This window comes from Larus michahellis, chromosome 20 (assembly GCF_964199755.1).
Source record: "Larus michahellis chromosome 20, bLarMic1.1, whole genome shotgun sequence".
In the NCBI taxonomy this organism is placed as follows: domain Eukaryota; kingdom Metazoa; phylum Chordata; class Aves; order Charadriiformes; family Laridae; genus Larus; species Larus michahellis.
In genome coordinates, this window is record NC_133915.1 from 4,342,572 (window position 1) to 4,368,636 (window position 26,065).

A 26,065-nucleotide genomic window follows, 5' to 3' on the forward strand; every position below is an offset into this window, starting at 1 on the left:
TTTTATGCTTCTGAACCACAAAATATGCTAAGATAGCATCTCATTCTGCCTCTGCTTGAGTCAGAGATGCTCAGCAGACTCCTGATTTCTTTGGCCTTTCAGTAAGCTGAAGTCTGGATGGGTGTGAGAGCTAAAGGAAAAGGATTACAGGGGTTTATTCAGTGCCGTCAGAGAAAGAAAATCCCTGTCTCACTGCCAGATGCATTAAACTACTGATCTCACAATTGCATAAAATTATCACTGGCATTAAATCTATGCTAATTCAACCCAGAGCAAGGAAAGATGATTGAACCCAGAACCCTTTTCCAATGTCATTCAAAAGCCCTAATTAGAAAAGTGTTCCTGTTCTCCCTCACATTCTATTATTATAGGTATTATTTAAAATGTATTATTCTTATTCATTAAGCAGAATGAGAATAATGAGGGAACACTTAGCATATAGTTGAGGAATGCTGTTTAGACATACCTGGTCATGGTTTTCTTTTCTTACAGAAACATTAAAACTCGTGTTACATAGCTTCTTGCTTAGCATTATTAACGGAAACAGCACAAAAGCATGTTCTAAAATGAATGCTAGCTGCTACATATATAATTTCAAGCAACTGAAGAGAAAAATATTTTTCTGCTTTCCCTCCTAAACTTTCAGGAAATAAGAACTTCCACCAAAGAAAAATTCCCAAGAGTGTACACCAGTTGGCTGTGGAATATATTACGGTATCATCAGACTAGGACAAAACTTCTAAGAAACACACAAATGCATACAGTATCTGAATTGTGCTAAGAATGTAACTGTATCTTAAATCTAATAGCATTACTAGAACTTCCATGGCATTTTTCATGTATATGCCTCAAAACCTTTTTACAGAGAGATAATCCATATTATTTACCTAATTTTATAAAAGACACAACCAAGGCTCAGAAGGGTGAAATAATTTGCCCACGAGATGTCCTGAACAGTGCCAGAGCAAAGGACAGATGCTGCTCCGTGTCCTGTTCCTTGCAGCCACCATGATCAGACATGGCGCAGAAGGGAACAACAAACGAATCCCTGCTTTTTAGACAAAAGGATATGAACTCAAATACTTTGGAGCTCAGAGTCATGTTGAATTAACGGTGATTAGAACAGGCTTTTCCATCGGGAGATTTTTCTCTAACGATTGTTTCTGCAGAGGCCTATTGTAAGCCTTTACATTTCTCTTTAATGCATTTGGCACACACTCCTGTTAAGACAGAGTATCTGGCAAGACAGATCACTAGTCTGATCTAATATGGCAATTTCTATGTTCTTAGGGGGGGAAAAATAAAAAGTAGTGCAATAACACACTCCAGGGAAAAATCCAGAAAAACCTAAAAATTAAAATAAAAACATAAAAATTGCAATAAATTCATTTTCCCCTCCTGTGTTGCAATATGATTTTATGTGCAGCATTAAAACTACAACATGAGTTATCCTTTCAAGCCTCACTTGAAAGTGACTATGACTAGAGGCAGGCAACTGAAATACACCAATCCTGGTGGATGAACCGAGTTTATATCCATTCTAATTACATTCATAATACACTCATTTGAGCTACCACAGGTATTATTTAGATGTATGCTATACATTCTCTCTAAAATAAATTGAAATAAAAATATAATGCATAGCTGAAAAATATACTCTGTACAAAGTACTGTATCTCACTGACAAGTACTTAAAAAAAAAAGGCTAAAAGTAATAAAAATTACTGCTAGAAAAATCGAAGTGTTCCATTCCTAGATTTTATGGGGGCAATAAAAAATGAAAAAGCAGCTCTAGTTAAGCTAGACTGATGAAGTGATATACTGCCAGAAAGGCATTCAAGGTTGTGTTGAAACAGATTTAAAATTGATATATATCAAATACAATAATTCTGGTGCATATTAAATAGAGTCTAGATAGAATGCTAGTGCAGACTTTCACCAGATGATTGTAAATTAAATAAAAAAAAATAAAGTCTGCGACGGACAAAATTTGCCATGAGAAAGAGCTTGGACGAAGCTGTTAATAGCAGTTTTAACCCACTAAAGATGCTGCATTTGAGCAATATGGAAAACTTTATTTTATTTGCAGGAGTTTCGGCAACAACCTACAACTTCTGCCATTTAAACTCTTTAATTTCTTTAATTGTTTCTAAACGATGTGCAAAAGCACATAGAACAGTTTTGCCTTCTGTCGGACCAAGTGATGAAAGGCAGTCCCGTGTCACGAATCACCCCCAAGGCAGCCTTCCACAGGCACAGCCCGGAGAAACACCCCCTTCCCGGGGCAGCGCTGAGCCCAGACACCTCCCGATAACAAACGAAACAGAGGAGTTTATCCCCTTTCTCCACATCTCTGACTAAGTGGTGGGGAGAGCGGCAGGCCAGTGAAGAAGGTTAGCACTGGGAGTGAGACTTCAGAGTGTTAGATCTCATTTTTATCCAGGAGCCAGTGGAAGCAGAGAGCTAATAAGTACTTTGTGCTCATACAACGCAAGTGAAAAACAATGCTGGATCGTTAACATTCTGGCCAAGCTCTGCATGGGCTCAGGTTATGACACCTCATTTATTCTCTTAAGCAAGGTGTTTTAATATAAGTTCACTAGGAAGAATGAACTGATCTTTTCAATGCTACCCAATATTCATCTTCTTCCTACTGGAATTCGATAAACTAAAGAACAGACTTCAAAAAAATTCCCAATGTGGCTGTCCAAAATCATCATGAAAAAGGTTTGAACTTCAGAGTGTTCCGACCCACGCATTTGCTTTGCAGTTACTCATTCTGAAATTCACCCTCAGCAAAGGACCAGCACAACAGTCACACACTACTCTGGTAACAAAGGAACTAGATTTTGATAAAACAAATACTGTTTGGAAGCAAACAGGCTTTGTACTCTTCCTCCAGAAAGGGAGTGATTTCAGTTTCATCACATTTTTGCAAGGCTTTAGCTAGTTACTCTGGTCAGGCCTATGAAGAGCTGTCATCACTTGACTAACAGAGGCCCCCAGAGTAAACATGGCAATACTGAGAGCATCCCACTTCTTCATATAGAATTCTTGCTTGTGGGTGTATATACGTATTAAGCTTCTATACAAGCTTCGTTCCTACGTGTAGTACCTTGCCAACATAGTGATTCTAATACATGAATAACTCGCACAGAGAAGTCAAGAGTACAACACTAAAACCTCAGTAACTGAAGAAGAACGCTTTCCCACAGTTACATCTGGTGATGCCCACTCCGGTGGGATTATCTAGATACATATCAGCACTATGGAATGGATGAATTGTTAACAGCAAGCTTTCCACTTGTACCCCAACCCAATAAGATGAGGTACCCTGGAAAAACACAGTATCAAAAGGCACTAGAGACAACAGCATTCCATGCCTACAAAATTGCTCAATCCATCCATATGAAGGAACGCAACTGATTTGTTCACAGCAGAAGCTGAAAAACACTGTCAAAGATAAAGCAGGCAAGTACCTGACAGTCTGAGCATGCTGTACCAATTAGGTGGGAGAAATTGTAACTACACTGTCAGCTTCTTACAGGGCACTTGTATACGCCGACAAAGACAAAGCAGGAGTCTGCTTTTGAAATGTTCACACCTCTAAATGCTCACCAGCCTAAGACATTCTGCAAAAACAAGTTGCTCTGTCAATTCAAAATGGAAAGCATTCAGGCCTTACACACACCAGGAAATGCTGAATTATTAGCAACAAAATATTATAAACTTGCCTGCTTGACTACTGATCTTAAAGAAACAACACCTTCCCCTCCTCCAGTGGACTGTTTTCCACATAAAATCGTATGAAAAAAGTGTACGTGCATCATGTGTGTGCAGAATTACAGTCTGATCCAGCCCGACTGGCATCTAGCTAGTCTTACAGGGACAGAGCTGCTTCTGACCTCGGCACCGAGCCTCCCTTCAGGTAGTTCAGACCCGATACTTCTGGTCTGATTTCTTATAAGCATGGAAAATGGACTATTGCCTCCCTTACCACAGAAGCCTTTTACTTTTTTGAGGACTGAAATGAGCTACCCTCGATCCCCCATGCCAAGCCAGCCAGGCTTGTCTTCCTCCAATAAAATAGTGTTTTACAATACAAATATTTACCATGGATACATAAGAGGGAGCATGAGATTGAGCCGTCACGAGGAGAGGCAGTCTACTAGTTGTTTTAAGAATATGGTAGGCATTTTTGATGCTGTGATTTACAACAGAATTATATAAAAGCGCTATAAAGGTACTCCTCTTTTTTTCCTTCTTCTTCTTCTTCTTCTGTAGTGTTACTGAATCTCTTGTGATTCCATTGCCACGTGACTTAATATATTATTAAAGCCCAAACTCCAGAGTTCTTCGAATAGGAGGTAGAAAAGAGGACACTTTCAGTCCTCATAACTACAAAAAAAGGATTTGAATCACAAACCTCCAAAGACCATAAAGCAGATAATTTCCATGATTTTTAATGTAGCCTTGCAAATATTTGAGCCATGCAGAGAAATTACCAAACAGCAATTTTAAAATAAATAGAAGATGGTATGGGATTTAAAAAGAGATTGGACAAATTCCTAAAGGACAGATTCACTCACAGCATCAACTGCAAGATAATAAAACTACAATTGTCTAGATGCCTCCCTTCACCTCCTGAAGTTTCTAAACTGCTATTTCAAAGAAATTTGGGAGAAGTTTCAGGAAAAGGATCATTCGCAATTCTCTTTTTGCCCTAGTCTCATATTTTTTTTCTTAGCTTCAAGTATTAGTCGCTGTCACAAGCGGGACTGCTGACAAAGACAGACCTTTATGTATGATCTCAGCTGATCAGTCATGTTCTTAAAGGTGTAGATGCAAGGTACAGTGCAGTAGTTAGATTTTCATTTTAGATCACATATTGCACAGAAAAATCCATTACTTAGGGAGGAAGGAATTGTGACCATTGCTTCTCTAATATTGTTCTTCCTACCCTGGAATACTTTTTTTTAAAGCCAAAAAAGTACAAACAAACCTTGCTCAGCTAAGGTGAAGTACTTAAGCGGAAGGTTCATATTATCAGTAAAAAAACTTCTACAAATCAGTACCATGCATACATTTGCCCATTAAAAAGAAAATTATTAGTAAAACAGTTTGTCAGATTTGCCAGGCAGTGATAAAGAAAATCAGATCCCGAAAATTTACCCAGAGACAAATATCTTGTGCAAATGCTACAAGTCACTGGTTGTTCAAGCACTTTGGCATTATCGGATACTTGAGTACAACTTTGCTGTATGCTGTAAACTAAACGTACAACTGCAGTGTGCTACACTCAAGACACAAGTACCTTCAAAAAAATTAGACAAAGCATGAGAGACAAATGCAAACTGACACGCCTCTGGTCATGAAGCTACTCAGTGACTGGGTCAGACATAAATCCTAGATCCCAAACAACAAGTTCATACTGACTACCTACAACGAAACATTAACATGGCAATTATCAGAAAAAGTACCGGCAAAAACATCATCAGTACACAAATGTCCCTGTATAGGTTTCTGGCCTAGACACTGCTTGTTAAATTTGTGACTTTCTTTAAGATCATAGATGAAGGTGGCTTATCTCTAAGTATAAAATAAACATCACAATAAGGAAGATCCAGACAGAAAATACAAAGGCTTGAAAAATCACAATGGAATAAAGCACTGTGCGGATAAGAAATCAGTCTTTTAAAGTAAACCAAAGGGATTAAATCAAACTCTGAAAGAAGACAAGTAAATGATAAATGACACAAGACTGTAACTGAACTAAATCTTTGGTGTCTAAATGAAATATAGAGGGCTGAAGAGATTATGCAAATTGAAATGAATCAGACTGAATCAAGACTTAGAGCTGACCTGAAGTGTGAGGGAACATGCTGCATCCTGAAGCCAGAGCAATTACACAACCTGGGAAGACCAGAGGATAAAGGATCACTGTTCACTGGCACTATATCACTATAGCGATCACTATCACTATTGGAATTCAGATGCCAGGTTTCTCAGAAGAATTTCAGACGAGTTTCAGATCTCAACCTCTGGTTTATTTACCCTCTTTCAACCACTTGGCTAAGTATGTACTTACGGTCACACAATAGAACAGTAACATAGAAGTTAAGCAATGAGTTAAATGATCCAAAATGATGCTGTATTTATTTTATTCACTATTACTAGCAATTACAAATCATAATACAAGAGTCTTTTGACCTTTAGAATAACTGACGCAGTCTTTTGCAAGCTGAGCAAACCAGCCTCCCCAAGAACACAGGGGAAGGGAAGGACGAAAGTCAAGTGCTGTAATTAGCTGCATAATTATTTTCCAAAATAAAATGTGCAATCTTCACCTCTTTGGCACTGAATGGCGTCATTGGGGCTGCTATCATTAAGCTGCCATCACTGCACTATCATTATGGGGCTGATAAGGAAAGACAAACACTTCGAGATCCACTAGAGGATGCGCTTATTTCCCAACTTCCCTCAACTAATGTATTTATGTACTTATTTTTGTGGATGATGGGATTTTGAGGACAGGAAGGAAGGTCACTGACATTGGAACCAGCAGGGATAAGAAGCGTTTTTCTCAACAGGAATCGAGTCTGATGCTTTAATAATCATTATACATTAAATCCTATCTTTTTTTTCAGCCAATGACAAAACTCTCATCGACTTGAACAGGGTCAAGATTTTACTCCAAGCTTGCAGCCACTCAGATACCACAAGAATAAAGTCAATACAAGAACTAGAGCAGGAAGGAAGGGGAAGCTGAGAATCCAAGTCTGAAAGAAAAATTGATTAAGTTAAACTCTTTCCTGAATATACAGGAAAGAACTATACATCAAGGTGGTCCAAATTACCCAATACATCTGAAAAAATAAGCTGGATATTACTGTTTGCATAATGAAACAAGAATAACCAAAGTTCTTTAATTATCGTTGGCCCAGAATTATGTCATTGTGCAGTGCTTATACATCCTTTTGGGTATTTCTGATTTTGGATGGCATCTGAACTAAGTCTCAGTAACACAGTATTTGCTGCATAGTTGATACGCATTGAATTATATTTGCACTTATGGGTGATTTTAACATTTTTCCTTCTTTCCTCTTTATTGCCCAGGATCCCGTTTCCTGCTAATAAATAAGGTTTTCTTTTTGTCATTTTGTTTGTTTGCTTTAAGTCCAGAAAAAAAGCAGCGGTCGGAAGGGGCAGGGTCTCACCAAGGCAGACTCTCTTATACAGAAAACGCCCTGAAGAATTTCTGTCTCCCCAAACTACAACAGAAAAGAAACAAGGAAATTCCCCGCAATTGGACACTGGATGTAATTTCGTACAGAGAATACTAAATACTACAGACACACGTTACCTGTGTTTACAAAACACATGACAAAATGTTTAGCAGCCCACTGTTGTATAAATGGACAAATGGAGTCAAACAGTTCCAAGTCATCGCACGCATACAAAAATCAGAAAATCCCTAATTACTTTTGAAGGCCTGATTTAGTGTCATGACCTGTAGAGAGTAAGGTGCAGTGGATGTTTTTGCAGCCAGAATCTCTCATGGCTACCAGGCACAGAATTGAGACTAGAGGTTTATTTGCGGAGGAACTGAGTCACTAAATACTATGCTGCTATTATTTATTTACACCAAAACCAAGATTACTCTTTATATTACAGCAAAAGAAGCTTTTTTTCCCTGTACTATACAAAGCAAACATTGGACTGAAGAATAAGCACTAAAATCTAATTCAGGAACCCTAGGCTTTCTTCAGATGTGTTTGGAATAAGGGGACACAAAACACAAAAAAAGCCAAAAAAAAAAAAAAAAAGGCCCTTACTTCGTCGTCCACAAAGCTGATCATACAAAATTGTACCTCTTGGCCAGCCCAAGGATTACCATGCTTCAGTTTGAGGTAGACTCAAATGAGATAATTTACTTCAAGTACTATTAAATCTTAAGTTTTATTCAAGTGTCCACAAGTTGCCTATTTTTAGGATTTTTTTTTTAAACGTCATTTCTCTGCAAAAGCAAGACAGATCATTAAATAGATGAAGGAAAACAAATGTACATGTTTAGACAAGCCAGAGTGATGTCACTGGTGTTAACTGTATGCCAGTGTGTCTCAAAGAGCAGCCAAAGCTATAGCAAACCTGAATTCTGCATTAGCTGTTCAGCATTACTTCCACATGAATGATAGGTGCAGAAGAGGACGCTCTTTCCCTACTCTCAACCCGGGGTGCCAGTGTGAAAGCGCCTGCAGTCTGTCTCCAGAACTACTGGTGCCATTGCCAAAGCCCTAGACTCTTCTCCGACCTTCCTCTCGTCGGTGTTACCATGGCTCCCATTGCTGCTGCATTTTCACTCCTTACAGCCCACATTCCTGTTATGTGTTCTTTAAATTTCACAGTACTCAAGGAAATAAGCATTGTTTTGTAGTATTCTGTATCTAGTAATTATTTACAGAGCTGCACTTCTGATAGGATAATCAAGGATTATTTCCTACCTCAAAGCAAGGCCTTCTTTTAAAACTTCCTCTTCAAGGAGAATCACAGTGAGAAAGCGTTGCAGGTTGGTTGCTTCAACCTCATCTCACAACTTCACCGAGACCAAGCACCCTGACAAGGAGCCAAAGCCTTCAACAAGTAGTAAGACAGCAATATTTAATTTCCTCTTAAGCATCTGGAAATAGAGGGAAGATACTGAACTGAGCTTACTACGTCAGTCAACATGTCAAACTATCTTTAGGAATGTAATACGTGGTTAGTTATTTATTATCTCCTAGCATAGATTTTTTATTCTTAAAGGACCAGAAACACAACTGCATTATTCAACAGTTGTACCAGAAAATATAAGACAAAACCAAAAGAGAAGGTCTCTGATAGAAGGTAGAAGGTCATTGCAACACTGGACTTGTTGCAAAATTTCACTTGTTTGCATCTCAAGCAGTAAGCTGCAAACCAAGGCAGTCGTTCTTTGAGCAGACGGGGGATGCTCAGTGAAACCAACAGGAATCCTCTAGAGGCACAAAGAATTATGCTCACGGATCTGCTTGCAAGACCAGAGTTTTGTTTAGATTTTCTGAAACCCAAATCATTATACCAAGCAGATGAGCTTGATGCTTTGCCAACCCCCTGCAGAGCATGAGGGATCCAGGACTTCAAACGTTATTGCTAATTATTCTCACAGAACAGTAGGTACTATGCAAGGACTGAAGTCTAACGCTGAAGTAAGAGCACTCCCGTCTCCCTGGTTTGAAGTGTGAAATGCCTATAGGAGAAGGACCACTGGGGGACATGAGTTCTTGCAAGACCTAAAAACATCAGGAACGTAGTCAATGAAATTTTTTCTTGAGGCCATAAGGGAAAGAGAAACTCTGAGAGCAGGCAACCGCCAAGGGACAGAACACAGTAAGAATATTCACAGGTTTTGAGGGGTTTTGGGGTTTTTTTTAGGAAGACAGAGATTTAATTATTCAAAGCAAAAAAGAACTAAAGGAGCCTGTCAATTAAAGTGACTGATAAAAGTTTACTGTTGTTCTGAAATATTTAACAGAGAATGCTGAATTTTTTATTTGTGCTCACAACAGAGCCTGATGTTCATATACAGAAATTAATACAAACGTGAAACCTAAGCTTTCAATCTCCCATAGAGGTAGGTAAGTAACGGGTCTGTCCTCTACCGATATTTCAAAATTAACACTAAGACCCACGTAACCAGACTTTCACGTCAGCATGTCTACCCACAGTGTTCCCAACAACACTGAGTACTAGCTGCTCATTAAAATCGGTTTCCAAATGTGGATTCTGTGGCATTTCATATCTAGCCCTGACCATGATTACTTCAATGCTAAAGGCCAGAAAGAGAGGCAAAGACTAACTCTGGCCTTTGGTTCTATGTTTTTAATTGAACTTGGGCTAACAGGCACTTTTAAAAATAACCAGGCTTTTAAATAATTATTGCACTATAGTACTTTTTTCTAAGAGAATACAAAGCAAACAAGAAGCTGACATGCACGTAAGTTTACAAATGGATCCAAATAGGCAGCAGCATTCCCTTGTATCACTTTTTTTTTTTCCCATCTTTCTGTGCCATACTTCCACTCTCCAGTTCATGAGTCCTGTCAAACTTAATCAACAGCAATATTAATGCTGCTAATACTAATACCCGAAATCCTTGGGTAAATTTATACATCTATGGGAAAAGGAGGTTCTGGGACAGCTGATTATGGAATTACTTAAGTAGCAAGGCGAATATGTTAATTATTTTCATTTGGATGCTACATCACTATGATTTTTGCATCATTATCAACACATTTTCTAAGCCAGTAATTAGGCTTTCACTGTCCACAACTGACTCAGCCACGCCAGGCTACAAGATACAAACTCCAAAAAACAATTTTCAACACACCTGCAGTTTCAATTTTCAGCCCTTCAGGATTCCCTACTGCAGACCACTAGAGAGAATGCGGCTTCAACATTACGTAAGGCTGTTCTTTCAAGACTCACACAGATTATTGCAGTACTGCTCTTTCTAGCAGAACACTGCAGTATTTGATTAAAAAAGGAACAATTGAAAAGTAAGCCCATTTTCAATATTAAAAAGAATAATAACAAAGACAATCTTTTGGGAAGACTTAACTTCTTTTTCCTTTTCTTGTACAACACACAATTGGGTAAAATTAGGTGCATTGGTTTGTATTTTGTATTCATTCTAATTCTAAGGAAAAGACAAGCAGAATCGGTTGCAGTCATTACATGGTCCACTCAGTGCTATCTCAATTTTAGGCACAATTTCCAGCCATGCAATGATAAAATACATCTCTGTTAAGTTGAAGCAAGAAGATAAGTAAAAGTTAGCATTGAAAAATTGCTCTTCTTATCAATCCAGACAAAGTCTGAAAGCCAAATCTTGCCAACACCCGTCAAAATGCACAACCCTTTTAGTAGGCCATTCTCAAGTTTGAACTACTTCAGATACACTTCATTATAATTAACAGCAGATCCATTCTTCAGACATCTCACAGAACTTCTCTGGCTGAGGACATGTTCACAGAAGTCACAAAATAGCGTTAACATGCAAAAATGATTTTAAGTGTGCATAAATAAACCTCATAACTACAAAAGCTGGTATATCTCATTCTTTCATAAACTAGAATGACCTCTCTTAATTGCAGTCAAATAAATACTTCTCTTTGGGTCCTGCAGACCACATCTATTTTTAAAAAGCAACATGAAACGCCACCTAATTTCTAGACTCCGGAAGGCATAAACTCATTTGTTTTCTTCTGCACAAAGAGGGTCTTACCTTATCAAGTAGCATCATTCTACATCATCTCTGGCTCAAAACCATCTTTCTTTTCCGCATTGCGAAGACGAGCTGAAAAAAATTTCCCATCAGTGAATTGCTACTTTTTGTAGGGTTTTTACTATTATTATCACATATCCCCAGTATAAGCTGGAACATTACCATAATTTAAGTAACATGAATTACTCAGTTTGTGCAAGCAACTCGAAATGGTACAATCACTTTCTTTCCTAATTAGCTCTTATGAAAGATCAGAACAGGGTTTTTGTTCCCCTCCTAAATATTTTACTAGTTTTTAGTACAGGGGATGATTCTTCCCATCCAGTGTTTCACTGCCACTTTACATATAAGACACAGAACGACTTCCTCCAAAATAGTTTGTGCTGGCAGTACCTTCTATCCATCTCATTTACCCACCAGCGCTATGCCCTGAACTTCTCATGAGTTTAATGCTAGTTTTTGTTCTATTACTAACATAAAGTGTTTGGTGTTGCTTTGCCTTCTTGTTCCAGGAAACGACTTCTACCTCAAGTATTTGAGGTTTCCTTAGCACCAGGATTAAGGACTTATTTTAAAATGAAAACAAACTTCCTCACTAATGAACTATAAAATATTTAACACAAAAAGCATGTTAAGTTTATGTCAAGAGTTGTAAGAAACTAGTAACGCTGACCAGGATTTTCAGTTACAGAAACAGAAACATTTAACAGAAGAAGTCCAAGGCAGCAATAGGACAGAGAGGAGCCATTATTTTGCTGCACAGGGCCTGTATGAAAAACAGCCACTTTCATTACCTTTCACAATGCTGGTATTTACTGTTTTCAGACAAATCCACGGTGAAGCAGTCTGACCCTGTTTCTCATTAAATGACAATGGCTTTGCCCAAACTGAGCTCTGGCTGAGCTCTTGGCTGGTGTAAGGCTTCCAAACTCCAAAGGGAGGATGAATTCAGGCAGCAAGGAAGCCTTCGGCCTTTCCTCCATGCCGCCATTTTGTCCAGCATTTCCAAAACACAAGCTTCCTCCACTGTATGAAGTTACCACTCAAAACCTTTCCCAACCCAGATCTCCACACTCAGCCTCGTACTTTTCACTCCAAGAGGGTTCTCCTCCCTCTTTGTGACAGGTTTTTTTCAGTAATTTACAGAAGTTTTCCTTTCTGTCACAAAATGAAACACACACATGCTCCTGCCTGCCGCCTCCCCCTCAGGGCGTTCACTGCCTCCCCAGCAGCACACTCTCCTCTTCCAGAATGGCTCCCACACAACGCCGAGCCCCAACCCCTCTCCTCTCCCCTCGGAGCCATGAGGAAACACCCACCGGTCAGGCTCGGCGGCTCTGGTACCCGGCTCCATTTTCTTTCTGCAGGCTCAACCTGCGAATGCAGAGAAGAGGAATGTGGTGTATTCTGCAGCCCCAAGGCGCAGCTGGAGGCGGTGAAGGGAAGATGGCGCCTGTGCACTCACGCAGCCCCTCTCCTGGCAGGCCCTGGCAATTACAAAACCACCTGGCAGGCTCCAACAGGTGAAGTAAATCAGAGCAGGCCGTGCTGGTCTCAAAATTTAGTTACCCAGTCGGCCCCAGAAAGAAAGACATCAACTAACTTTCTGTTTTGCAATACTTTTTCAAATGCTGGCAAGACTTTGAGCTTTTGCTTAAATGCACTCTACTGCAGAGTAATAATTTTAATAAAATTTAACCTAGAGGAGACTGAAAATCATTCAAACACAGACTGATCCATTTGCAGGATCGTATGTGAGACGTCTTGCTAATCTAATCTGAGCAGCTTGCAATCTATATAAACCCCTGGAATAAACTTAAATATAGTGATTTATTAGCAGGAAATGAATACCGTTAAGCAGATCAAGGTGAATCTATTGCTGTCATTAGTGAAAAACAAATTATTAGATGCGCCTTTCTCTCTCTTGGTCTCCCTAGAGAACTAGTCATATCTACAGGGCACAAGTATAACAGCAGCATTTATGTTAATATACTTAACCAGGGCTGGAAAATAAATATCTTTTATTTATAAACAGAACCCTCACCCCGAGGCAGGGAACTTGCTATACTTGACAATATGATTAGGCAAGTACAGATCGCCCAGCTTGGAAAGAGTGACTTCGGATGTCCTTTCACACTAAACACATTTGAAGGAACAAAAAGCAAACTTTTCTAAGCTCTGGAATAAGAAAACAATACTCCCAGTGAAGAGCTATACGTCATATTATACAAGATGACTGCATTTTGCAGTGGACTGCTTTATCAGGAGGATTGAGGGCATCGTATGTAAAAGGTCTGGGAGATGTGATTGAGTAGATGAAGCTCTGGAAGAGGAACACCTAAACCTGCGTTTGACTTCTCTTCAAGCATGTTATCTTTGTAATCCTGGGCAAGTTCTGTGGGAACACCTCCCTGGGTTTTGTATGAAATGCAGCTACCCGCCTTTGCGAGGTGCTCTAAACAGAGAGGCTCCAGGTGGCTTTCTCAAGCACCGAAACTAAGTGGAAAACACCTTCCTCAATCAGGGCAGAAATACTACGGAAATTTCAGGATCGACTGAAGTAATGCTCTGTATTAAGCATTACAGCTTAAGAATCACAATTGTGTATGAAGGAATTGAGGGAATGGCATGAGGGAGCGCATTCACGAAGAGCAAACCACGCAAGAGCCATCGGTCACAAGGATTGCATCCGCGGCGACAGGTTCCTCCTGCACTGGAGCAGGGTCCTTGCTCCAGTTGTCCCATGGCAAGACCCATCTTTTCTGCCCTGCTATTTCACTGACACCCCTGGATGCACTGCCTGGGTTTGGTCTGTCAAGTATTATTAAGGGAGACCTGGTGAAGAGAAAAAAATAGGAGAAGTCTGACAGCATGTGGATGATTATTAGACAAAGAGCAGCTATCTGACAAATATTTTGGAGAGGATGAGGATTACATCCTGTTATTACAAAAGGATACAGAGGGTTTTTCTGCAGATGTCAGGTGGGCTGTTGAAATGATGAGTGCTGTTGGGGCACTGTCTTATAAATCATGTTGTGGCATCAAGAGATTGTCTGAATCACACAATGCTTTCATAAGCTAAAAGAAAGAACGAGGGCTAATTAGCTCAAGTGCAAGTGAACTATTAACAGCTATCCTCTTTCTGGCACTCAAGCTAGCACCTTCACATACACAGAACTCTGCTGTGAAGGCACACAAGCTCATTCATCACTATCTCAGGTATCTCTGGAGCCTTGAATAAAGGTCTTATTATTAAAATTCCAGGGCTTGATCTTGACTGAAAGGCCAGGCAGACAATTACAGTATTTACTGTTGCAGTCTTCCGTGAAAGTGAAACAAAGGTGATAATCACAAGGAACTTGCGCTAAGTCAGATTCCAGTCCTCCTCTTGTATTAAATCTTACCTTAAATTCAAAAATATAAATCCTGCTCCTGATTCTTCCATTTGCTATGGAAACTTTGCTTCTCTGCACTCGTTTTGCCCTGTCCTTCATTAACTTCTTCCCTCCACTCCCTTTCCCCTCCCTTACACATTTAAATTAAATATCTTGAGAACACATCTTATGCATTGGCAATACGTTAACACAACTTCATCCTGTTCTCAAAATCTGCTAAAGTGCTTCCCCTGTAACAAGTAATATTTCTCCTTTTCTGTGAATTTGTCTTTAAAAGTACGTCACTTAAAAAGAAGATAGAGTTGTTTTCTTCAGCATTTTTAAAGCATATAGGCAATGATCCTGCTCACCTCAGTAAAATAAAAATGCATAATTGCCAGCCTTAAAGCCATAATTTGCATTAATATTATGAAGTAAACCTCTTATGCATGCAGTGCCATAGTGGTGGCCTCAGCAGTTGTGTCTCCTTCTAGGTGGGCAGGGAAAAATATTGCTGAACACATGCATCATTGCTGACCATCCCCGAACAGAACTCCTCTGATTAGATTTGGGAACCGGCGAGGAATTGACTTTATCTATGAACTCCATTTCCTGGATAATGTTATTAATTTATTCATTAAAATGTTATCAAATTATTGAAAAGAAATCTCCGTCCTGAGCATTAGATAACAGCGGCTCTGCTTCCCATCTCAACGGTACATTCACTTTAACAGGACTTAACTAGCAATATTGTTTAGTGATTTTATTATTACCATTATTCAATTCAGCCAGGCTTTTTTTTTTTTTCTCTCTTCTTCTTTGCACTCTGTTTACACTTTTTAATGAGGTTTTAATCTTCCCTGACGTATTTATTCAGGTTATTTGTTTTACAAAAGGAAAGGGCCTTAAGTATAACTGAGGAAATCAATGCTTTTTTCAGCCTGGGTCCAATCTCTTTCCAATTCTCTTTTTCAAATATTCCTCATCCTAGGGAAAACAAAACAAAAACGAAACTAAAAGAAAACACACACACACAAAAAGGGGGGTGTGGTGTGGAGAATGTATGCAAGAAAGTTAGAGTATTTTTAGCTTAATTCAAGTAAAGCTCAAATTCTTATGGAAGAGCTGAGAATTCTAAAAAGCTCCCTAAAGAATAATTGATTGCAAAACCGGAGCCTGCAGAGATTCACAGGTATAAAAAAAAGCATTTAAAAATAAAAATGCGTTAAGTAGCACGGGAAACCTTAAGCTGGCATTGGTCACAGCAAATCAGCATCCCCTTAAAATCACGCAACATGTGGGGTTTTCTCCATTGTGTTCCTACAGTGTTTGCATATCTTGTTTGGGTTTGGTTTTAAAGGGATCAGCGTGTTGGGTGTATGTTGGACGGACAGCCTGAAAAATCCAACTGCAAGAGCAACAAGCGCAAGCGGCTGGATTTTCTGTGATATAACCTAGCATCAGCTGCGGATTACTAGCTCAAAAATTTACCTCTTTTGCTGAAGTTTCTCAAATAAGAAAAAAATTTCGACATCCATGTAAAGCCATCAGAACCCTGAAAATGAGGCAGACGTATTGAAGCCTTGAACACTGAGGTTTCAAGTGAATTCTGTCCTTATAGAGTGTAACAGGAAAAAAGGCTGTGGACTATCTGGAGGACGGTCCACAGAATTTGCTGAATCAACTCCCCCGGGGTGAGTTCTTGCTTCTACCCTTATTCTGTCAGCACTGTCCGCACTATTGAAATAGAGAAGGACCCAGCAAATTCCTTTCACTGGGGCTGAGAAAATACGATGGCGTTAAGTACATTCAACTCTAACATGCAAAGACAGTGCCTACTACCTGGATCAAAAAGCCTTAGAGTGCTGCTGAAACACTTCGAAGGCTGGAAGGGCCATCATCACTGCCTTTCATTACCATTATAAGGTTAAATGCACTTACCACATCCCATTCCTTGCTCCAGAGCTGCTGTAGTACCTTTGCAAGAAAAGGATGCTGAAAGTTAAGAATTTAAGAATATACTTACACTGACATCTATGAAGGATTTCTGTTCTGTAATACTTGTCATGCTGAATATATACATTGCTACCTCACCTGTAAGATAGCTAATAAGATGTTTCCCATTTAATTTTCTGAGCAGCAAAAGTATTTAAAGAACATTAATGTAGTCAGACTTAATTTACTCCTTTTTTCTTCACCATGACTTGCAATCATTTTTCACCATCCTCATGCTAGTTAGCTATTATTTTGTAAATGAATGATTTCATTTAATTTAGTTTCAGATTTAATTGTTCCTTATTGGAAATGTCAGCTTTCACAGTTCATTAATAAGGGCACTGGTGGAAAGAAAGCAAGGAAAGAAGTGGGGATAGGGAGAAATAAACTTATCTTGCAAGTAATGAAGAGCTTTAGTTAATGTTATGTCCACATATTTGTTTTAAGTCCCTCTTGAACCTCGGCCTCTGGATTAATATTACTGAGGATATTTGCTGGAATTCAACAGACTGGTTTCTCTGACAGACGCTGCTTGCTGACAAAGAGATACAATATCCTCCTCGAACTGTTAAGGCTCTCCTCCCTAGTTACTTGGCAGAAGAATTCTGAGGTGGCAATCGGCCATCTTCCTGCGACAGTGGTTTAAACATTCAGATGTAAAATTGGTTCTTCCAAAGAGGGAAAATCTGCCTGAGCGTACAACACTGGGATTTCCTGGGTGACGTGCATTTTGGAATACCTTTGGACAATCGGTGGAATATTGTAGTTCTCATGAAGGAACAGAATCCCACTGCATTAGACAATCCAAATTGTCTACTGGAGAGCCGATTCCCTGCACCAGTGGCTACACGCTGCTGAGTAACCACCATCTTTAATAAATAAATACTGCCTTTAATCACTGCTGTACCTCAGTTGCTCTCATGAAAATATGAACAAAAACTACTCCCTGTTTCTCCAGATGTAGCAAACCCAAACCCATTAACCCAGTCCATTAAATACTACTGTGCTGAATGAATTCCTCTAGGTAGTCCCACATTATCAGTTTGGGGTTTTTTAAATGTATTTACTCAATGTGCATGTGAAAATAAATAATGAAAACGTTATTTCTTTCTTTGCCAAGTAGAATGGGACTGAAATGATAAATTGCTTTAACAGTTTTATCTTTAGTGGTGACATTAGAGTGTTTTCTAAGCTTTGCAGAGCCAAAATGTTGGGGTTTTTTTAAAGCAGCGGAGAATGACAAACTGAGACATAATAATGACATAACCATCCACTAATTGGAATACATTAGAAGTTTACTTTTGGTCAAAATTTGTCACTCAACCACCAGTTAATAAAGTAGATTACTGGCAGAGCAAAAAAACCACCAATAATAATCTATGAATTTTTTATGACATAATCAAGACTAGTAGTTAAAACCGATGCACAAATCCAGCAACAAAACACTGCAGTAATATATTACTATGGGAATGTATCCTGCAATCCATCCTGTATTTTGGATACTTTCTCTGTAAAATGCTTTCTAAGCTCGTTTAGATTAATTAGCATTTCTGAAACACTTTCTATGAAATGGCTTTGACTTTGTGTTATTGGTCTGCCTTATGCTGCTTGCACATGTTTAAGGGAAAGGTCCCCCACAGCTTTTTTGGGAAAGGAAAAAAGAAAAGCAAGCAATTTCATTTTTTAAACAAGTAAATAGTGCATAGAGAATTGCATAAGAAAAAAAAGATAAAATTAGAAACAGGCTTCTGTATATTTATGTGGCGCCTCCAAAAAGACAATAACTGAAAGAAAACAGAGCTTCTGTATAGGGAATTTATTACACATCAAAAGAGCCAAAATTGACTCTATTTACCATGTATGGGAAGAAAAGAAAGATGTGCTGCATTGCATATAGTAGAATATCTCAAGGGCTTGACTGAAATAATGGAAAAAATATCCACGGATGATGCAGTGTGTTGGATCAGGCCCTAAGAATAAAAGGTGCCCAGTTCCATCCACCCATCCCCAGTTTTGCCAGAGACTTGCCCTCCAACTCCACAAAGCGTTTGTCATACCCTCTGCATTCAACTCATCGCTGCCGCAGATGCTTCATTTTAAGCAGATGAGAAGAGAAGTCCCTTTCCCGAGAAAAGATCTTATCTTTGAGGACGCAGCTGAGCTGGACCACTAGATTTGCTCTCGGTAACGGCACCTGATTTCCAGAGCTGCAAACCACTTACTGCTTCGATTTACTTCAAATAGAAAAAAAAAAAAAAAAACCAAAACCAAAAAAACCCCAAGAAACAGAACAGACCCAGGAGGTTATTACCTCAGTTTCCCCAAGTGTACAGCAGTAGACCAATTTCACATAATAGGGGCATTGACAGGTTTAAACCAGAGTTTCAAAACCACATTCAGATTTTAAGAAAACTACAATATAAATGCAAAATATTTCTATAATAAACACTCAACTGCATAATTATAATAATCTTCATTTTTATCTTCCCAAAAAGCAAAGGAAAATATAATGCACTTACTTACCAAGGTGAAATTACTCCATCTTTGAGAGACTACGAATGGAACATTCTAACATGATATTTTCTTGGATGAAAGCTCCCATGCAAGTGTAAATTATTATCATTAAAATAATGAATTCTTTGCCTTATTTAAGATTTGCAGCTCACTCTTGAATTGAAAAGTGCTCTCTCTGCTCCGTGAAACTCAGGGGTGTAATGTAAATTTTCCACAGCATTTGGTTTTCAACTAAATTCTACAGACACATGATCAGGAGACAAATCCCCATTAAAAAAGGCTTGTGAGTAAGCACCCAAAGTAGTTGTCTTTCAATTATAATTTCTAAATAATGTGGAGGTTGGTCATTATTACCGAGTGTTTTAAATACTAGCTCATCAGTTCAAATCTGGGTCAGGCAGAAAGTTAAAGGGAAGAGAGCTTTTACATGTCCTATATCAGACACGGTAGTTTCAGGCGATTTCCCAGTTGACATATATAAAAAAAGCCCCAGAACATCTCGTCACTTGAAGCAGCTCTTGTCATTCTCAGCCAAGGAACCCAGAATTAAACCAAGTGCTGAGGCGGAACTGACCTCTCAACGTCGAAACAGCTCCCTCAGATGTCCAAGGTTGAGACGCATTGTCCGGCACCGCACTCCCATGCACGCTTGACCCTTGCCAGCGTCATAAATGCTGAGGAAATATATATGAGAACTGCATAAATCCATTTTCACAGGCTGCCTCTAGCCAGAGCAGCAGGAAAAGTTTTTAACTCGACTTTTCAATAGAAAGAACGATCCAATGGATGAAGTTGTTTCTGAACAATTCAAAACTTTCATCCTAATTATTATATTATTATAATATATTGTCTGTTATTATTATAATAGACAAATCAACATACTGCAAACTATTTTGTGTCATATACAATCCTAAGTATCTCCCCTAACTAAAATTTCAAAATCTCAGGATGAAAATTCTCTCTATTTTCCATCTCTATTTCTAGATGTTCAGGTCACTCTTTAGTGCTTGTACAGCACAAAGCACCCTGTGCCTAGTCTTTGGAGGCTCTGCAGGTCATGAGTACTTACTGATTTCAGTTAGATTTGGGAGTAATTCATTTAAAATAAGGCCTAGGCTATCTTAAACTGCACATAGAGTAATCCAAATTAAAGGCCACCTTCGACCATCTCTGAATTCGCTTTAAGAATTATTATTCATTAAAAAGAGGTTCTAGGACTAGTTTACCAATGATAAACAGATTTTATTAGCATACTGGCAGCATCAGGAGTAGTCCATCTCAAAAAGTTATTAGCTGTGACTATAACCCATAGTTCTAAGCAATGTCTTCACTGATTCGATCCCTTAATTACAGCAATCAATTGACATTAATATGGCAATTCTGTGACCCACTTTGTAAAGGGGTCAGACAAAATGATTGAATAGTCTCTTCTAGTCTTCAAACCTATAAATAACAATTTATTAAGGTAGCTAATAAGCATGTATTAGCGAGATTGAGCGTAGAAGCCAAGCAGCCCAAATCAAGTTGAAGAAGGGCTTCAGTTCAGCCTCCCGCTGCCAGAGGAGCGCCTGGATCAACAGGATCTTCAGGGGATGGAAACTGGTCAAGCCTCCATGTGTAGGTCTCTGCCCTCCCACACACCCTCCAGCTTTAAAAGAAGTTTGAAAATCTGCTTTGTCTTCATGCACAAACTTTCAGCAATCTCAAAAATGTTCCTAGGATGGAAAATCAACAGCCTGTTCATTTTTGTATTAATCCTTTAAAATCTATTTATAAATGAAATCTAAATTCAAATTTTATTATGAAGATTTGGGTAAGTTCTGGCACTTAGAACGATTTCTTTGCATCTCTTGCACATCACATTTACCAAATCAATTCACTTACAAAATGCTGTTTAATGAGGGACTCTTCCTCCCAGTCATTTACCTCTTTTTGGTGGCTTATGGGCCATCAGTCATGCCCTTCGTGCAATGTCGTGCTTTCACGTATGGCAGCGAGTGGGCAAACCCTGCCTAAGAAATGTTCCCTTGTTTACTCTTTATGGAGGATTGTATCTCTGTTCACTAATGTTCTCTAACTGCCACAATTTGATTGCTTTGTGTGCTGAAAACAATAAAAAAGTTAATTAAAAATAAACAAAGAAAAGCAAGAGAAGTTAGACCCCTGTACTATCGACGTACAATTGTAAACTGAAAGCTTCAATGTAACAGAATCAGCTAAAGATATTTTAGATGATGTTTTGATTCTACACAAGCATCTCCCACAAACAAAAGGTGAAGTCTACTTAACTCAAGTACCTAAATATTTTTGTGGACTAAAGGAGCTGCATAATGAAGGAGATGCGAAACTATTCAAAAGATAATGATCATTATTTCCAATGTTTGTCTTGAGCAGTAGTTGTAGTAATTGCAGAAGATAATGTGCCAGACTGGCAGTACTCCTCCCCTTGACTCTAGTCAATGTTGTACTTTTGACAAAACTATTGCTAACTCAGGACTTTCTATTTGTACCATGGAATCATAGAACCATAGCGTTGGAAGGGACCTCTGGAGATCACCCCATCCAACCCCCTGCCAGAGCAGGGTCACCCAGAACAGGAGGCACAGGGACGCCTCCAGGCGGGGTTGGGATGTCTCCAGAGACGGAGACTCCCCCACCTCTCTGGGCAGCCTGTGCCGGGGCTCTGCCACCCTCACAGCAGAGAAGTTCCTCCTCGTCTTGAGATGGAACTTCCCACGGTCAAGTTTGTGCCCGTTACCCCTTGTCCTGTCCCCGGGCACCACTGAGAAGAGCCTGGCCCCATCCTCCTGACACCCCCCCTTGAAGTATTGATCAGCGTTGATAAGATCCCCCCTCAGTCGGCTTTTTTCCAGCCTGAAGAGCCCCAAATCCCTCAGCCTTTCCCCATCAGAGAGATGTTCCAGTCCCCTCATCCTCTTGGTGGCCCTTTGCTGTCCCCTCTCCAGCAGTTCCCTGTCCTTCTGGAACCGGGGAGCCCAGAACTGGACCCAGGGCTCCAGATGGGGCCTCCCCAGGGCAGGGCAGAGCAGAGGGGGAGGATGACCTCCCTCCACCTGCTGGCCACGCTCTTCTGGATGCCCCCCAGGATGCCATTGGCCTTCTTGGCCACCAGGGCCCATTGCTGGCTCGTGGTCATCCTGTTGTCCCCCAGGGCTCCCAGGTCTCTCTCCACAGAGCTGCTCTCCAGCAGGTCACCCCCAACCTGTCCTGGTGCGGGGGGTTATTCCTCCCCAGGTGCAGCACCCTGCACTTGCCCTTGTTGAATTCCATAAGGTTTCTCTCCACCCAACTCTCCAGCCTGTCCAGGTCTCTCTGGATGGTGGCACAGCCTTCCAGGGTGTCAGCCACCCCCCCCAGCTTTGTATCATCAGCGAACTTTGCTGAGGGTGCACTCTATCCCCTCATCCAGGTCATTGATGAATATATCGAAGAGGACTGGACCCAGTACTGACCCCTGGGGAACACCACTCGTCACTGACCTCCAACTAGACTCTGTGCCCCTAATCACGACCCTAAATGCAACTAATCACAACCATGATGCAACTGAACACGCCTATCATAGAATGTGTTGGGTTGGAAGGGACCTTTAAAGGCCATCTAGTCCAACCCCCCTGCAGTGAGCAGGGACATCTTTAACTAGGTGTGCACGTTCATCTGAATACGTGCGAGTTTTGTGCCCTATCATTTCACCAGGCGGGTTTGCTAACTTTTCATCAATATTTGTCCGAGATTTCTCAGGCACAGTAGAAGTCATCCCACTCTGGCCAGCTCTAGTACACACAGAGCTTGTTCCTCCATTTGGGATTAGGATACACAAAACTCGCCTCACAGCCAGGAAAAAAACACACCGCATACATACCCTGTTTGCCCCCATGCTCAGAGCCCGGGAGAAAGGTTGTGCTGGGTAATCCTCCTGGGACTGCGGGGCTGCGAAGGCTGGACTCTGTGGGATGCCGGGAAAAGCCTGGGGACAGAGCGAGAAGGACACGGTCAGCCAGATGCTCTGGGGAGCAAGAAGAGCTGCAGATTTCCATGGGCTTCCAACCCCAACATAACTCTGACAAGAATCCTGACGGCAGGCAGCCAGCGTGCTCAGAGCGACCTGCCCACCACGCTCGGCTTTCCCAGCCACCAGACTTAGTCACGCTTGTTCGTGCAGCAGCAGCTTTTCTGCCGTTCAGAAAAAAAAAAAAAATATTCTGACTCAATGTTCCTGTATTCTGGAAACTTAATAAGAGAATATCCCTTGGCATCCAAAAAATGGCAGGCAGAAACTAATATGAAAGCCAAGTGAAGGAACAGGACAGGTGAAAGTCATTGCAGAAAGTCTAAAATGTGTTTTCCAATGATTAGGAAAATAAAAAAATTGATTGCTAGCCTGCAGATGTTCCTGAGCAATTCAGAAATAGGAAGAGCAAGTCTTTTGTGGGTCCTATTTAAAGTGCGGTATCTGGCATTCAGCAAGTTAGGTGCTTCCATCCACAATCACAGTTATTTTGCTTTCTAAATGTTGCCCAGATGGTCAGTTTTTGTGTGGCAGCAGCGCGTGTGTGAGGGGGTGGCGGGGAAAGATTGTAATTACGAGAATGTGTGAAACTCCACCGCTACCACTGCAATAAAATGACTGGAGTAACATCAAATTTAGATTCTCTGCACATATATTTCATATGCATACAACATCATAACTGCCTGGAAGGAAAAGTCAGCTATTTTCTTTTTCTAAATCCTTTTTCCTTATCAGCTATAAAATGTTACAATAAAAAAAAAAAAATAATAATCTCAGGGGGGAACCGAAGTCCCAGAAGGTGCTTGTCAAGGAGAAAAATAATTGTTAGCCAGAGCTGATTAAACAGCAATATTTTCAGGGAATGAAATGATGGCTAAGAAATCATCCAGGAGATGTTAGCCTCAGTATTCTTAACTTGTCATGAATGGCTAATTTCCTCAGAAATACATTCTAAAGAAGCTGATGCCACATCTTCCCCCCCAGCCATACTAATTGTTTATTAGCATACAAAAGAACCAATGACCTTTCAAATCGCATGTTTATTGTCCCTGGTAGGCAGAAGAAATGAGCCTTGGCACAGCACACATGCTTGGTTCCTTTTTATTTTTAGGACAGTAACCTTTTAAAGCGATGAACTCTTCATCAATAGTATTTCACAGGCTGTATTTAATAATCAAGGAACTAAGCAGAAATGTGTTATTTTCCTACTTCATCTAGGATTCAAAATTTAACAAAAAAATTAAGGCTATTTTATAAGTGTTAAGTAATAGCTGTACAAATGGAAGTATTTGGGGGATTTAAAAGCATCCTAAAAAAAGTTTTGAAGTGTTTCACATCAAGCACCAGAACATTTACGTGTAAGCTTTTTGAAGGGTGCGCAGAACTTGAACACGTTTTTTTTCAGGGTATTACATTACTCCTCCACTCAGCATTGCAACTGATTAACGAGCTTGAGTCTCATTTTTAAAAGCCATTTAAAAGCCTAGGCCGCTTATCTTCATTGCCTTTCAATATGGATTAGGTTCTTAAATCTCAGAACCACAGAATAGCTGCGGTTTGGAAGTGACCTCTGGAAATCTTCCAAGTCCAAACCCCTGCTGGAGGCAGGATGAGGTAGAGCAGAGCGCCTGTGACTACGTCCAGGGAGGAACTGAGTATCTCCAAGGATGGAGACTCCACAGCCCCTCTGGGAAATACATGCCAGTGTTTGGCCACTCTCCCAATAAAGAGTTTTTTCTTACATTTCAATGGAATTTCCTGTATTTCATAGAATCATAGAATCTTCATGGTTGGAAAGGACCTTTAAGATCATCGAGTCCAACCCAACAACCCACAATCTCTGCCACCAGAGCATGCCCTGAAGTGCCAAATCTAGACCTTTCTTAAACACCTCCAGGGATGGTGACTCAACCCCCTCCCTGGGCAGGCTGTTCCAGTGCCTGACCACTCTTGCAGTAAAGTAATTCCTCCTGATGTCTAACCTAAACCTCCCCTGCCGCAACTTCAGACCATTTCCTCTGGTCCTGTCGTTATTCCCCTGGGAGAAGAGGCCAATACCCCCCTCTCTACACCCTCCTTTCAGGGAGTTGTAGAGGACAATGAGGTCTCCCCTCAGCCTCCCCTTCTCCAAGCTAAACATGCCCAGCTCCCGCGGCCTCTCCTCATATGCCCTGGTCTCCAGACCCCTCCCCAGCCTCGTCGCTCTCCTCTGGACACGCTCCAGCACCTCAATGTCCCTCTTGTACAGAGGGGCCCAGAACTGAACACAGCACTCGAGGTGAGGCCTCACCAGCGCCGAGTACGGAGGCACCATCACTTCCCTGCTCCTGCTGGCCACGCTATTCCTGATACAAGCCAGAATGCTGTTGGCCTTCTCGGCCACCTGGGCACACTGCTGGCAGTTTCAGTTTTTACCCAGTACCTCTTGTCTTGTGACTGAGCACCACTCAGAAGAGTCTGGTTTTTACCACATCCCATCAAGTAACGTGCTGGTAAGAGCCCCCTAAGCTTTCTCTCCTCAAGGCTAAAGAGTCCCAGCTGCCTTCAGAGAGCTAGTCCTTGTCGATTCCCAAAGCAGAAGACACCAAAATCCAAAAGCAGATTTTTGAAAGTAGTTTAGCTGTCCACGGGCATCACACATCGTGGGAACAGAGAAACCCACTGAGAAATTTATTCCATCCAAATTATCCTAGAAGTACAGTGAAGTTCAGTGTCGGTGCAGTAACCATGGACGAGCCTCATTTTTGGGGTGAACCAACATCATGCAGGATATAATTTTCATACTAGTTTGAAATCTGAGCCTCTTTGCAAACCAAAGCATTCATTTCGCTCCACCAAATCAAGCTGAATAAA

At 40.5% G+C, this 26,065-nt stretch overlaps 1 protein-coding gene across 14 annotated transcripts in view; it reads right to left on the reverse strand.

Moving 5' to 3' along the window:
• The window catches only part of LRRTM4 (leucine rich repeat transmembrane neuronal 4), a 488,683-nt gene that overhangs the window by 321,607 nt on the left and 141,011 nt on the right, over positions 1-26,065 (reverse strand). For 7 of the 14 annotated variants that reach the window (XR_012584259.1, XR_012584258.1, XM_074563452.1 and 4 more), the window contains exons 6-8: positions 23,066-23,170; positions 19,760-19,859; positions 11,303-11,374 (exon numbers count right to left, since the gene is read on the reverse strand). The gene's annotated coding sequence lies outside the window, so the exon portion shown is untranslated. Of the gene's footprint in view, positions 1-8,501; positions 8,678-11,302; positions 11,375-12,621; positions 12,677-13,959; positions 14,114-14,260; positions 14,381-16,617; positions 16,672-19,759; positions 19,860-23,065; positions 23,171-26,065 lie in introns of all 14 variants that reach the window. The other 7 variants (XM_074563450.1, XM_074563448.1, XM_074563447.1 and 4 more) reach the window with 7 other exon arrangements.